This window comes from Mus caroli, chromosome 2, assembly GCF_900094665.2.
Source record: "Mus caroli chromosome 2, CAROLI_EIJ_v1.1, whole genome shotgun sequence".
NCBI classification, from domain to species: Eukaryota; Metazoa; Chordata; class Mammalia; order Rodentia; family Muridae; genus Mus; species Mus caroli.
The window spans coordinates 5,379,784-5,396,389 of record NC_034571.1 but is presented as its reverse complement, the minus strand read 5'-3'; the positions used below and the strand labels follow the sequence as shown (position 1 = coordinate 5,396,389).

Below are 16,606 nucleotides of genomic sequence, written 5' to 3'. Positions count from 1 at the left end.
AGAGTCCAGATTCTTGAGATGACATTCAAATTTCCAAGTCTGTCATTTACCAGTATTATTTTTTAACCAAGCAGACTGTTTTTATCCCTCTGGTTTTCATTCTTTCAATTATAAAAGAGAGAAAAGGGCTAGTGAGAAGGCTCAGTGGCATCTGCGGCCAAGCCTGATAGCGCGAATTCAATATTAAGATCTCACCAAGTGGAAGGATAGAACTGACTTTCACAGTGGCTGCGATTTCTACACATATGCTGTGGCATGCACACTCAGACAAAATAGATGCACATAAACAAAAGAAATTTGATCCATAATAATATCCTCTTTATAGATGCTTTATAGAACAGTACTTGATATGTAAAAATGGCTCTTAGAATGTTAGCCTCTGTTTAGCTCTGTACCCCATTTTTAATTGGGTTATTTCTGGATTGTTGATTCCTAATTCCTTGAGTTCTTTATAAATTTTGGATATAAGCCCTCTGTTAGAAGTAGGGTTGGTGAAGATCGTAAAAAAAGTAGGGTTTATTTCAGAGTCAATTCCATTGATACATCCAAAAAAACCTTCAACTCAAAATTTGTCTTACCTACACAATATGCAAAGATAAAGATGGAGCAGCGACTAAGGGAACAGCCAATCAGTGACTGCCCCAACTTAAGATCCATCCCATGGGAGAGAGCTAACCTGACACACTACTGCATCTCTGCTATGTTAACAGACAGGCACATAGCATAATTATCTCCCAAGAGTCTTCATCTAGCAGTGGATGCAGGCAGATGCAGAGATCCACAGCCAAACATCAGGCAGAGCCCAAGAAGTCTTGTTGAAGAGTAGGGGAAGTGAGCAAGTCGGAGGATCAAGCACACTACAAGACCTACATGTCAACTAACCTGGAACTATGGGGACTTATTGAACCTGGGCCAGCAACCAAAGAGCATATGGGAGCTGGACCTAGAAGCCTACACATTTGCAGCAAATGTGTAGCGCTGTGTTCATGTGGTTCACTTTACAAGTAGAACAGGGGCTATCGTGGTCTCTGTTTTCTGCCGTTGGATCCCCTTACCCCCTGCTTGGACTGCCTGGTTGGGCCTCAATGGAGAAGGATGAACTTAGTACTGCTAGGGCTAGATGCCCCAGGGTTGAATAATACCCAAGAGGAGGATCCCCACATCTGAGAACTTGTGGAGGCAACGGGCTGGGTAAAGAGATTTTGAAGGCTGGGCCTGGGAAGAGAGGAGGGAGGGGGAGGTTATGAAAGTTTATTAAAAAATAAAATAAAATGTCAAAAATGTTAGTCTCATTATTTTTAGCCGAGAATGATCCTGTAATCTAGATAGCTCAATGATTTATCTCAGAACACAGTCAGTTAAGGGCAGAAAATGGATTGTACTTTAAGCCTTAGTGTCCCTTCTTCAGGGACAAATTCAAGTAAAATGGGTATACAATAGACAACCTCTTTGAGGTAATTTTCTTTGAGGTAAGTGTTCATGGCTTGTGTGTGACTTAAAGCAGAAGCTTATCAGACCATAGACCATCTAATTGTGAAATGTGATCAGTGACACTCCAATGCTGAATGTGTCATATCATGGAAAAAAATCAAGATGCTGCTGTTGGTACAAAGAAAACTGTCATGTGACAGAAAAAGTACTTAAAAGAAGTAAAGTTGTGCACTGTCACTCCTATGGATTTGGATATTGAGATTATACTACATCTGAACTTTTTTGTCTAATTTAGCAAGGGTACCTCTTCTTTAAAGGCTTGACAAAGAATATCAGCTTATGGAAGTCTTAGGTACCACTATTTTCTAGAATCTCTTCGAAATTAGAAGTGATACTTATTAACACTTGACATTGACCACGGGGAATGGGAAAATAAAGTGGGAGATATTAGTCTTGCTAGAATAGTGATCTAGACACCCATCTTTCAGAACATCTCGTCTCTGTGACATTATTTTCACAGACATTCAGGCATCAGCTCTGACAATAGCTCTGCTAAAGGTACTTCATTAGTTGTTTGGTTTTGGTTTTCTCTTATACAATGTTGAAACAGCAGAAGAGTTCCCACCACATCCAATTGTAAATATTGTAGGAGTCTATATCCTTGAATATAGTTACCTAACTTACACACTTTTTATCCCCCAGATACTCACATAATTTATATGAGGTAGTATCATTCTGTGGGGATAATGTTAAGCAATCAGCATAAATTTTCTGACACATTAAAAAAAATCAATGTTTTTTGCATAGAGAATAAAAGTTAAAAATCTCCATCTCAAGTAATGCTTAGTTCACAACATGCAACTGATATTTTATCTTCATTTTACTCACATGAATTCTTAGGACATTTGCTTTCTGCTCTTCACCGACCCATCAGACATTAAGACATACATAGAAACCTAAATTATCCAACATTTGAACTTATTTATCACAATCATTCTCATATATCTGAGTGAGTTAATAGTATTCTATCTCCTACATAACGTGGAGCTGTTTTATGCTGTGCATGTGTTATCTTTATGTTTATCAAAAGAAACAAACAAACACAGTAAACAGAATTGACACCTGTAGAACCATGCTAAATGATAGCCACAGTTCTGGGTTTTTGCCCTACCCAAACAGAATCATCTTTTCATAACCTTTGAGATAAATGACCCATTCTCTCTCTCATGTATTCAGAGAAACTAAAGCACAAGATGGCAGTAAATAATTCACAATAAATCTATAGCCTACTATATCAGGTGCATTTTGTACAGCAATTTACTTGAGTCCAACATGGGACACCCAGGCATGATGACTTAGTGAATCCACAAAGTTTTGTTACTTGAGTGGTTATAAAAATCACTAATGGGAAGTAGAAGTTACCAAAAGTATCTTATATTTGGCTTATATTCTGATCACTGCATGGGTTAATGGTATACACAAGGAACTGAGGAGAAATAACCAATTAAGTGATGATGTCAGTGATTTCACTCGAATATCTAAATGTCCAACTATCTCATGGTATAAGACAAAGTTCCCACGAGGATTATGAATTTTCAAATATGATGTGCATATTGTCTCTGATCACACACTTTGCTGTCCTGAGCCAGTCTCCTGCTGCAGCTACATCAGCCTCCTGTTTTTGCCCTTAACTTCCTTTAGAATTCCTCTCATCACCTAAACCACCCCTCTGGATTACTTCCTGGATTTGTGTATTGTTTCTCAACAGAAGTACTTCCTAATATTCCTGATAAAGTGAGAACCATCTTACCCTTGGTGCCTAGTCCTATCTGACTCACACTACTGGATAAATCATGACTACATGTTATGTGCATTAAAGAATGTCTATCTCTTCTTAGTAGAGTATAAATTCTATGAGATTGGCTATTTATTGTCAACCAATGACTAGTAGAATGTCGACACAAGTAAGTGATTAATAAGGCTACTGAAATTGATATATAAATCACCATATGAATAATCTTTCAGAATCATGTATGTGGTGCTTTGAGTGAAGATGTCCCCAAAGGCTCATAGGTACTGACAGTATTGGAAGGTGCGGCCTTGTTGGAGTAGGTATGGATTTGTTGGCAAAAGTGCATCACTAAGGGGTGAGTTTTGAGGTCTTGGAAGCTCAAATCAAGCTTAGTGGCTCACAATCTCTTCCGATTGACTGCCAATTCACATGTAGAAATCTCATCTCATTCTCAGGCACTATGTCTGCCTGCTGACTGGCATGCTTCAGTCCATGATGATAATGGACTAAACCTGTGACACTGTAGTCCCAACTAAATATTTTCCTTTATAAGAATTTTTGTGGTCATTGTATCTCTTCATAGCAACAGAAACCCCAACTAAGACATGTATATGTATAACTTTTGATGCTGTTATATATACAAGCACATATTATGTATGAAATTAAACATGTTTCATTTGATCCTTGGGGATTATAAGGACTTCTTGGTAATCTTTTGACATTATATGGATTTTTGGTTAGGTTCAACACCTCACCCCCACTATTAACACACACCCACACCCACACACACGATTCATGAAAAATAGCTCTTTGTTGAATATACATTTTATTATCTCCTTGTACTCCAATGACTCTTGGTGTCAAACTGGCCCCAATACATAGCACAGCAAGTCGTCTCATAAAATTTTTGTTAGATGCTTAAGGAAGACACAGTACTTGGTATTTGTACTTTATACTTCTAAGGAAAATGAGTTTTGATGGGTAAATGAGCATCTTGCTCAGGGCAAAGAGGAAAATTATAGTGAACAAAGTCAAAAGCAAAGGAGAATGAGGCTTACAATAGGGTAAATCTGATAGCTATTCATTCAAAATAACATCATACTTCAAGTTTTCAACAAACTTTGCAAAGAACATTTTTAACAAATATTTAATATTTTGGGTAAAATATTCCTGAAAATGCCACCCAATTCCTCTACTCACCTATCTAGCCAGAATTTATTTCTTTCAATTTATCTTCCCTTAAAAAAGCTGTATATTGGTTCATTGTGAATTTCACATCATGCACACCAATCCCACTCATCCTCCCTCCCCTTGACTCATCCCCCATCATGTGACATCTCCACCAACAGAAGGGGACAATCTCATTGTTGAAGCTGTGGTGTGTCACAGTGTGCCCCACAGTACACTCCTCTGTCCACACATCTTTATTATATATGTTCATTGCAGTGAGTCATTGTTCCTGTTTTAGAGCTTCTGGCTGATGCTACTCTATCAATACTACAACTTTACTGGGACTCTTCTTGGATATCCTGTTGTTGTCCTATGTCATAGAGATCCTATAGTTTTGGATCTGTAGGACCAGCCCCCCCTTCATGCAATCAAGCAGTTCATCAATGGGATAGATGTTGTGTTGGACCAATTCAAGGACCTGGATCTGGACCTGAAAGATATTTGAGCTGGTCAGCTCTCCAGAACCCATACCACAGGGGCTAGCTCTCCTGTCCTACCCAGACTGGCCCATTCAAAGCCGCAGACACCAAGGGGAAGAGCCAGGTCTTCCACCCTCATGCCTTCTGGGCTGGCTTACCTACACCCATGCCATCAGGGCCAGCTCTACCAGGAAGCCTAAGTGAAGTACAGAACCTGCTCTCTCAAGTACTGTAGCAGGCAAGGGACAGGGACAGTTCTCCCACACTCAGGACCCCAGAGCCAGCTCTCCCACCAGCCATGGGTGGCAAAGGAGAGAGAGTAGAGGGAAGCATCTTTTCCTAGTGTGCACTAGCACACAAGAGACAAGATTCAGACTTACTCTCCTGTCCTCATGACCCCATGGCTAGCAGTCTATCTTCCTCTGCTGGCAAGGGTTGAGGGTTGAGGTGGGAATCTCTCTCTCACCCATATCACTGAACAGCAGACAAGTTTTAGAGCCATATAGCCCATAGTCACACCCTCAGGGCTACAGGGTCAGCTTTATTGTGTGGCCTAGAGGAGGTGCACAGCCTGCTCTCCCACATGCTGCAGCTGAAGGGTAGAGATAGCTCTCCAGCTCTCATGACCCCAGGGCTGGCTCTCTCTTAAGCTGCAGGTGATGAGGGGTGGGTTATCACTCCCTTGTCCATGACACTGCACAGGATAAAAGTGTCAAAGGGAGGGGGAGCCTGTCTCTCTGACAACACCACACAGCTGAGAAGCAGAGTCAACTCTTCCACATTCATACCCTCAGGATTGGTTGAACCACAACTCCTGTGACCAGGGCCATCTCTACTCTATTGGCCAGGCAAAGTACAGGAATGTTCTATAGAGAACTGCAGCTGGATGAGAGCAGCCAGTTCTCCGCCTTTCATGGCCCCAAAGACCAGCTTTCCTAAGACACCCAGGAGATGGTTGGGTCAGTTCAGTACAGCCCATAGACATCAACGTGTCTCTGGATGGTTACCTAGACCATGGATGCTTGCCTGGTCTTTGGTGCTAACAGATCTCTACTGCTGCAGGACCAGAGACCCAGAAGTGTCCTTCAGTGGCCACACAGGCCAGGATACCACCATGGTCCTAGGTGGCATCAGTAGGTACTCACAACAGGCTGTTCCTCCAGTTCAGCCTTTCTTCATTATGCCCACAACCTTTTGTTTCTTTTTCTTCCATTTCTCCTCTACATACTTGATACTCTTAGTGATGGTTAGGGTCTGTGAGTGTCTGGAGTCTTCTCAGGAGGGCTTTGTCTCACCCTTGCATTTTGGTATGGTAATCTTGGACTCGCTCCTAGCCTGGGTCCTTCCCTGTGATCACAAGCCAGGTTCTAATGTCAGGCTTGCTCCTTGCCCTGGAAGCCTGTCTGGGTCTGCGAGGTACTGGAGGGGTGGAAATGTTAGACTACTCATCATTCAGATGCTCACGGGTCAGAACACTGAATGTTGACATAGCCGCTCTAGTACTTGCTGCCTATTGACACCTATGTGATACAGCAGCCACACCTGCAAAGCCACTAGGGGTAGGTATTTTTTTTTTTAATCTTTGTTCTATCATACAATTACATTTGAAACTGTTTGTAGTACAAACTACAAAACTTGTTTTTAAATTTAAAAATATATATGCCAGAATGGTTTTCAGAGTGGTTGTACCAGTTTACAATGGAGTACTACTCAGGTATTAAAAACAATGAATTTATGAACTTCCTAGGCAAATGGTTGGATCTGGAGGGTATCATCCTGAGTGAGGTAACCCAATCACAAAAGAACTCACATGATATGCACTCACTGATAAGTGGATTTTAGCCTAGAAACTTAGAATACCGAAGATACAACTTGCAAAACACATGAAACTCGAGAAGAAGGAAGAGCAAAGTGTGGACAATTCGCCCCTTCTTAGAATTGGGAACAAAACACCCATGGCAGGAGTTACAGAGACAAAGTTTGGAGCTGAGATGAAAGGATGGACTATCCAGACACTGCCCCACCTGGGGGTCCATCCTATAATCAGTCACCAAACACAGACACTATTGCATACCCCAGCAAGATTTTGCTGAAGGGACCCTGATATAGCTGTCTCTTTTGAGGCTAAGCCAGTGCCTGGCAAACACAGAAGTGGATGCTCACAGTCAGCTATTGGATGGAACACAGGGCCCCCAATGGAGGAGCTAGAGAAAGTACAGAGCTGCAACCTATAGGTGGAACAACAATATGAACTAATCAGTACCCCCAGAGCTCATGTCGCTAGCTGCATCTTTAGCAGAAGATGACCTACTTGGGCATCTTTGGGAAGAGAGGCCCCTTGGTCTTGCAAACTCTATATGCCCCAATACAGGGGAAATACCAGAGCCAAGAAGTGGGAGTGGGTGGGTAGGGGAACGGGGGAGGATGGTATAGGGGACTTTTGGGATATCATTTGAAATGTAAATAAAGTAAATACCTAATAAAAATTGGAGGATATATATATATATATATATATATATATATATATATATATATATGAATCAACAGAAACAAATGATGCCATCAATATTTGCATATAGGACCGAGAGCATCCACAAAGATTTTCATGCATCTAACTCTGTGATTCAAGCTGTGTTGGCATTCTGATCTAAATTTAGAGAGTAGGTCTGTGCTTCCTAAGAAGTCCACAACATACTTCAGAATAGGAAATCACAAATCTTGGTCAGCTCCTAAGATGAGGCAAAGCACAAAGTCTTCAAGGCAGAATGGAAAAGGCTTAACACACAGGAGGTGTGGATAACTGGCTTTCAACTGACATAGACTAGTATGTTTGAATACTTTGAGATTACTTGGGGAAGAACTAGATTTCATAAAATTCTGCGAGTCTCTAGGGTGATTTAAACTGTATTGGTCCCCTCCCATATTTCTGAGTTATTTCTTACTAAAATCTTACTTTGTTGCCCTAGACCAAGTTGGGGTTGGGGGTTTGGGGCTGCTCTTCCCGACTCTTACATGTTGGCTGTCTCCCTGTCCTCCACTTCTCAGGCCTGGTCTTTACCACACTCCAGGCATAGTGTTCTCTCTCCTTCTTCCTCCCTTGATCCCCTCGCCTGGCAATTCTAAAGTCCAGCCTCTGTCTCCCTTCCCAGCCATTGACCGGCAAATTTATTTAGCATTGCTACCATTTTCTGTGTGGTCAGTTCTGTCTCCTTTTTCATTACGTTTTATTTCTTAATTAACCTATGTAAGAATATGAATGTTCAGAGACTTTTAAAAAGTTGATTAATTAATTAATTAGTTAGCTAACTTTACCTTCTGACTGCAAATTCCCCTCCCTCCTCTCCTCCTAGTCCCCCATCTTATCCGCTTCTCCTCCCTTTCTCTTCAGAGAAGTGAAGCCCTTCCTTGAATACTAACCAGTTTTGGCATATCAAGTTGCAGGAAGACTGGGAGCATCTTCTCCTATTGAGGCTAGATGAGGAAGCCCAGTAAGGAGAAAGGGTCATCATAGCATGCAACAGAATCAGAAATAGTCCCTGCTTCCATTGTTAGGAGTCCTGCATAAAGACCAAGATATACAACTGTTATGGATATACGGAGGATTCAAGGTCTATGGGCTCTTATGGGACCAGTATAGTTCATTCTGTGTGTGTGTGTGTCCTTGACCACTGTGACACCTATAATCCTTCCTCCCCAATGTCTGCAGTATTCTTCAATCTCTGTCTAAAGTTTGGCTGTGGGATTTCACATGTTTCCATCAGTTGCTGGATGAAGCCTTAAGAGGTGTTTTACACCCTCTTGTTACTGCTGATCACTACATTTTACATAGTATATATAATATTTAAATATATTTTCATTATAATTATAATATCTTGCTAATATTTTATTTACTTCAGGAATAACACATGATTTGCTTTATTCTGAGAACTTAGGGTTTGAATTCTTATTTTTCTAGTTCTTTGAGGTATAAAACTAAGTTACTGATTTTAGATCATTTGTCTTCCATGTAAATCTTTCCTGAAATAAATTTCTCTATTATTATTGCTTTTACTAATACATTATGTGTTTCTTTTTTTTTTCTTATGTCTCCAAATCATTTCTCATTTTAAATCTTCTGTCCCATGTTCATTTTCTATTTGGCTCCTCTATCAATTAGTAAAAGCACTGTTGACATAACCTCCAATAATATTGCCATCAATATCTTGCTTTAAATCTGTTCCTATACTTAGTTGATAGGTCAAGCACAGTTTGGGGCAAATCAAAGGAATAACCTTATAAGACATCTATAGATCCGAAAAAATTAGGTTTCAATCCATCTATATGAGTTATTTTTTGTCCTTATAACAGCTCAAAGTAAGGTGAATGTAAGTGCCCCTTAAAACTCTCACATTTTTGTATTGGTCACAAAAGTTGCAAATATGCATGGGGGGGGGGAATTCATTTTGACATCCATCTTCATCCGGAACCCGTCTCTGGTGGTCTCAGCATGATTTAGTTGTTGGTTCTCAATTATAAAGTGCCACCTCAGTTTTACAGGCTCAGTGCACTCTACACTTAGTGCAAACATCAAAAATACAAATAATAGTAAATACGTAGCACTAAGGTTTTCTAATAACTATAGTTTATGTCAGTTCTAAGCATCATTCACATTTTAGCCTATTGCAAATGCGTTAATAAAACTTGAGAGGGGGACTATTTTTATATGAGCATAGACATCTAGCCCCCAGAACACTAGTGACTTTAGTCAGTCTTCCAGCTTCACAGAATATCAAATTAAAAGGCTGGATTTGAGCACAACCCTTTGCCCTGAAAGGATCTATCTTTAATCACTGTGATAATAATTTTAAATTATATTGTGTATAATGTGGTGTAAAGTAATAAATAGCAGATGATAGTAGAATTTGGACTTTTCAGATATTATTCATAACATATCAAGCAGGAAGGCATAGAGATATTTAGTTTAATATTTGGGCTTGTGTAAAAGTGATTACTTTTAATATAAGTGTAGTCAGTGAATTCATCTGGTAGCTGTATTTCTTTATCATTGCTAGTCCCCAATTACCACACAGAAAAAACAAGATTTGTTTCAAGCTGCACCTTAATATCTATTTTAAATGATCTACTTTAACCCCCTATGCTAATCTGGCTACCTCCCATCCATAATACCAAATACTTGCAATTAAGGCCTCAGGTGTTTCTTCTCATGGTGTTTTCTTTGACCCTTTCCTCCTCATGGCTGATCTGAATCTCCCTCCTTCTCTCTGTCCTTCCCCCGGCAGGTGAAAACTTCTACCCTATCTCTCTTCTGTCTAGCCATTGGGTGATCAGTATTTATTGACAAGGCAAAGAATAAATAATAAGAATTGTTTACACAGACTTGAGACAGAAGATTTTAGACATAAGCATTACAATGCCAGATTGAAACAAGATATGTGGCCAGAGAAATCAGTATTTGAATAACACAAGGATAAGCTTTACACAGGCACAAAAACATTATGCCTATAGACTGATTCATTACTTTTAATTTGACACGAAGACACATTAATTTCTATGAAATGGAAGAAATTGTACCCTGGTTTAATAGTCATTATAAATTATTGGAGATAATTTGTATTACTAGTTCATCTTTGGTACTTACAAGCAGGTAGGTGCTATTTAAAGGCATTGATATATTATCTCATTTAATAAATATAGCTACATTGGGAGCTAGATATAGCTGTATCTCTATTTCAAACCTTTTGGAATTGTTTGTTAGGGATATTAAGCCACTTGTATGATGTACTGGCTGGTTTTGTGTGTCAACTTGACACAGCTGGAGTTATCATAGTGAAAGGTGCTTCAGTTGAGGAAATGCCTCCATGAGATCCAACTGTATGGCATTTTCTCAATTAGTGATCAAGGGGGAAAGGCCCCTTGTGGGTGGGACCATATCTGGGCTGGTAGTCTTGGTTCTATAAGAGAGCAGGCTGAGCAAACCAGGGAAAGCAAGCCAATAAAGAACATCCCTCCATGTCCTCTGCATCAGCTCCTGCTTTCTGACCTGCTTGAGTTCCAGTCCTGACTTCCTCGGTGATGAACAGCAGTATGGAAGTGTAAGCTGAATAAACCCTTTCCTCCCCAACTTGCTTTCTGGTCATGATGTTTGTGCAGGAATAGAAACCCTGACTAAGACATATGAGATCACAGAAGGTTCACATACTAAGAGAAATTTGAACCAAACATCATTGCTTGTTTGCTTTTGAATCAACACTGGTGTAATAATTCAGTTTTTAAGTGCTTAACATAAACACATTCTCCTTTTCCTCTTGTTTAGCTCCTCAGCTTCTTTTCTTCATATTCCGTGTCTCCCTCCTCCATATTTTTGGGGCTTCCCTTCTGCATTCCATGTGAACTGGTAGAATATTACCATCAACAGCAATAATATCCATGACAGATGTTGAACTATGTAGAGTGCTTTTCATTTGTCCCATATAGCTAGCATTTTAGTATTTAATAGTAATAATCTCAATTATATATTCATTGTAAGTGGATCATCTAAAACTTAATTAACAGTATTCAGCATAAATATTCTACATGCTATTGTAGATGCTATTGCTTTATTTTAAATCACACATCAAACATGGAAGAATTCCAAACCACACTCTGGTTTCGATATTCCACAGGGCTCTCATGTGTACTAACCACTCAAAACAAACATAAAGAGTACTAGTTCTTTTTGAGTGCAGCCACAATATTTTTGTTCTATGCATTTGGAAGGTTTGATATTCCCAGCAATGTTGTTTTAATGATTTTTATATAAGCAGGCTTCAAAAGCAAACTTTATACTTCAAATATCAGAGAAAAAGTTACAATAGTGAACACAACTGTTTTTTAAACATTGGAATCAGGGACAGCACACTGAAAGTGCCATCCATTGAATATTAGAATAATTTATTAGTGCACAAAAATGAATTATAATAGATGAAGAACTGAAGATATGGTTCAGTGGATAACAGGCTTGCCACACAACTAGAAAGACTTGAATTTGAATCCCTAGAAGTCAAGAGAGTCGGGAATAATAGTGTCTATTTGTAATGACAGGATTTCTACTGTGAGATGGGAATCAGAGACAAGAAAATCCCTGGAAACTCTTGAGTCAGCTAGCCTGACACAGACAGTGGAGAAAAACAAAGTATAAAGGCAGGACTGACTTGCAAGGTAGTATTGTGATATTCACACAAATTCTGTAGCATGGATGTGTACACATATATACACACACTCTATGTATATTCACAGATAAAGTGATAAAATTTAAAGAAACCTACAAATAAAAACATATTGAGTTTTGTGCCTTTCAAAATGAATGTGAATTACAAAGGAAAATATATAAGAAGGTGTGACTGCTACAAATTGGAAATTCATTGTCCTCTCCTACAGGAAGTAGTTCCTAGGTGGATCACTGACTCACCATTCCCTATAAGAGAGGCAATGCCTTATCATGGGATAGATTTTAAATAATTAGCAGGATGATTCACACACATCAACACCTAAGCACCTACTTCAAAGGAAAGGACTAGAGTGAATCCCTAGCCAAACTAGGGTAGGGCTTAAATAATAGCAGGAAAAAAGAGGATGAGTGAGAGACAGAAAGCAAGCCAGAATGAAAAGCTTATCTGCTCTTGAAACTATCCAAAGGTTGGGTGCAGCTTCACCAGCACAGAGGTTCATGGGAATACCAAGGATTAGGTAAGATCGTGCTAAACAAAAACCACAGACATTGCAAAGGAATCCAAGGTGGTGGCTTGGGTCAGTGCTTCAGCATGAAAAACAGCCCATCCTCTAGTCCACAGAAATTCTGAAAGAGAAAGTAGATTCCTTTCAAGGTTTGCAAACTCCAGGAGGTGTTGACAGCCTCCTGCAGGCTGGCCCCTAGCTGATCAAATATCAGTAACTCAACTGCAAAGCCAAGTTCCCATCCTGTGTTCCAATGGAGAGGTAGCTTTGGCATCTTATACTGTACAAAATGACTTTTCTTCTCCCCAGTCCATTGATACTTTGTACAGTCAGACATTAGCATCTCCAGTGGAGGCATATTTGAAATTCATTTCACAATCACAAGCCTATTTTCTCATCATATATGAAGGAATTTATCATGGTATAATGATCTCACTATCAAAGCTTAGGTTCTCAAAGGGTTTTAATTCTCTACAAAATCATTTGCAGCACAAAGGTGTTACCAGTTTAAAAAAACAGAATAACCATTGATTCAGAGCATCTCAATATCTGCTGTTTTGAAAATAGTTTTGTGATTGTTATTATTGCTTACAATAAATGTACAAAGAAATAGATCTCATTTTAATACTTTCATATAAAGCCATTCACACACACACACATACACACACACACACACACACACACATTTTTCTCTTCACCCTCTGATCACCACTACAACCACTACACTCCTTCATCCACATCATTGGTTACCTTTCCTCTTCCTGCTTTCTTACTATGTATATGTGTGTACACACATGGTTAAATTCCGATTGGAGTTACTTGGAAGAGTGAACATTCCCTAACATTCCTCTTGCTTCTTCTTTCTGCTAAGGATAAATAAGGAAATATATTTGGGGAATAAACATGAGATTCAATTTTAGTGCAGGAAAGTCCTGATTTCTTCTAAGAGAGAAATAAATAAGTATGAGAACAGGAGAGCAAGGAATGGCAGAGAAAATATATTTTGCATGTCTGAGTTATGTCTTTCAAGAACCCACATGATTTTGTCTGCTTCTAAAATTTTCCAGGTTTGCTATCCAGAGTCAACACACTGTGTTCACTGTGGAAACCCCCACCAACATCTAAGGGCACAGGACTCAAACAGTCACAATTATTCAAGACTAAGAGGGAAGCCACCTTTGGAAGCTGTGAGCCCCAGGCAGGCCTCTCTGAATCACAGGGCAAAGCCTCTGAGATGCTCAGGCCCTCCTGCTGAAACTTCATCTTTCACTTCTGCCTCTGGGTCATTTCCAAACAGCAGGGCCCCAGACAAGCTCTAACTTAGGAGGAGCCAAGGCTAAGTACAAGCGGATGGAGTTTCACTGAGGCTCAAAGTATTTTTACCTCTGAGACTTAATGTAAGTCAGGACCTTGCAGTAACATGATCATTTGTTGTTTTAGCATGTTAATCAGCCCACTGAGCTATCTTCTTATTTAAAAATAATAATAAAATTAAAGATAAATGGAAGCATCAATACTAGGCCATTTTAGTTCCTTAAAATAAATATTTAATTATAGAGTACTTCATTAATTCTTATTTAACATACATATTAGGGGAGAAAAAGTTTGAATGAAATTATTGGAATTCAGATTTGCAATAGGTATTCTCCTTTTGGAATCTCTCAATATTTGCCTTCTATGCCCTGTTACTCAAATATTCTCATGGTTGTTACTACACATAGACGTGAAAGCCTTCCTTCAGTGCTTTGAGCTGACATTGTTTCAGTGTCCACAGTTATACAGGGTAAGTGGAACATATGTCCTTCATCCCTGGTTTTATCCCATCCTTGGCTTTGCCCATTTTTCTGGAAATGTAGAGCAAATGGTAGCAGACCTGATCTCTGGGATTGAGAAGGGAGATGAGATTTCTAACTTGCTTTATCTTCAGACCTTTGCAAAGAGAGTTGTGGGGAGTCTCTGGGCTCTCATGGGTCATGCTGCTGGTTACTAGCTACAGTCAGTGTTTATGTTTAGAGCAGAGAGTCATTTTATGAAAATTCATTTCATGAACATTATGAACAAGAGCAGAAATGGCCTTCATAATGGACACTATTGATTAAAAGTGAAAGAAACTTACTATAAATTGTAAAAGCATTGCCTGTAGTGAACATATGTTTTCTTTTCCATGAATATACAGTGTATAGCCGTTGCAAATTTTCCTGAGACTCAGGCTCCTGGCATAAGAAGAATATGTATTGGCTCTGCTGATGATGGTTCTCGCTAATCAAAGCTTGCCGAGTGGTACCAAGGAAAGTGATCCTGCTTTGTTTAGAAAGTAATACATCGATCTCTTCTACTCATGCTGCTGGTTTGAGTATCTTTAACCACTAATTAGCTTACCAAAATTAAAAATTGGATTTATGATAGTAGTTAGAGTGATTCATAAGTTGTGATAGTGTCAAGATGTACATGTGAATGTGTGTCCTGTGGTTATTGTTATTTTGTGCATTTGATTTGAACCAGGGTCTCACTGTGTAGCCCTAGCTATGTATGTAGGCCAGGTTGACATCAAACTCAGAGAGCTCTATCTTCTGCTGCTTCCCAAGTGCTGGGATGGAAGGCATGCACCACGATAATTGAAACTTAGAAACATTTAGTCATAGTTTACATTTTGTGAAATCTACAAGAGTAGGTATTTATATTTTTTATTAGGTATTTTTTTCATTTACGTTTCCAATGCTATCCCAAAAGTCCCCCTTACCATTCCCCCCGACTCCCTTACCCACCCACTACCACTTCTTGGCCCTGGCGTTCCCCTGTACTAAGGCATATAAAGTTTGCAAGACCAAGGGGCCTCTCTTCCCAATGATGACTGACTAGGCCACCTTCTGCTACATATGCAGCTAGAGACACGAGCTCTGTGGGGTACTGGTTAGTTCATATTGTTGTTCCACCTATAGGATTGCAGATCCCTTTAGCTCCTTGGGTACTTTCTCTAGCTCCTCTATTGGGGGCCCTGTGATCCATCCAATAGCTGACTTTGAGCATCCACTTCTGTGTTTGCTAGACCCCGGCATAGCCTCACAAGAGACAGCTATATCTGGGTCCTTTCAGCAAAATCTTGCTAGTGTATGCAATGGTGTCAGCGTTTGGTTATATTTTTTAATTAAAGTATAATTACATCATTTCAGCCCTTCCTTTTTTCTCTCCAGCCCCTCCCAAATCACCATCCTTCAACTTTGTCCATGGACCCCCACTCTCAAATTGATAGCTTCTTTTGCAATATTATGACTATATATTTGTGTGTATGAATACAGCCTTTTGAGTTTGTTTTTATTGTCAGTGTGTATGGGTTCCTGACTGATTATATTCAGCAACTGATCAGAGAGCTCATCCCAGCCATCAGTTGCCTGTAGTACCTGCTCCAGGGCTGTGGCCCTTTGAGACTCCCTCTTTTATATTAGCCTGTCTATTGATATTAGAGTTGTTGAGATCTTGTTTACACAGCCCTTTTATGCGAGACTGTTTCACCGCAGTCTTCAGGGTATTCTCCCTCTTACAATTGTTCTGCCTCCTTCTTCTGCCATGTTCTCACAGACATAGATGAAAGAGCTGTAATGTAGATGTGTCCATTGTGACTGGCCTCTCCAAGACCTCGGAACTATGTCCAGTTCTAAGCAATAGAAATTTTAATATATGTCAGAATATATAACTTCATATGCTGACCCTCCACTTTAAACCATTTTACTATGTTAAAAAGTAAAACACAATTACAACAGAGATATTTCTTTATTTTTCAGATTCTTGTGTCATACTAAGAGAAAACGTCACTATATTGTTGTTCCTCCCTTCCTCGTTGTCTCTCTCCTCTTTTTTGCCACTTTCTCTTGTATTGAGCTAGCAATAGAATTCTGACTCAGAGTCTCAGTTAATCCAGTTAAGCCCTTTCCCACTGAGCTGTGCCCTCAGCTCCTCCAAGTCCAGTTTCTGTTAGACTGTTCTCAACCTGAAGGTTAGAAGGTCAATTTACTATTATGCTGCT

At 39.6% G+C, this 16,606-nt stretch overlaps 1 non-coding gene across 1 annotated transcript; it reads right to left on the bottom strand.

Annotated features, from left to right (window-relative positions):
* Nucleotides 1-6,304: 6,304 nt before the first annotated feature.
* On the bottom strand, nucleotides 6,305-6,436 carry LOC115030510. The gene has a single exon (XR_003836102.1). It is a non-coding gene; the product is annotated as a small nucleolar RNA SNORA17 (small nucleolar RNA).
* Between the last annotated feature and the right edge of the window lie 10,170 nt (nucleotides 6,437-16,606).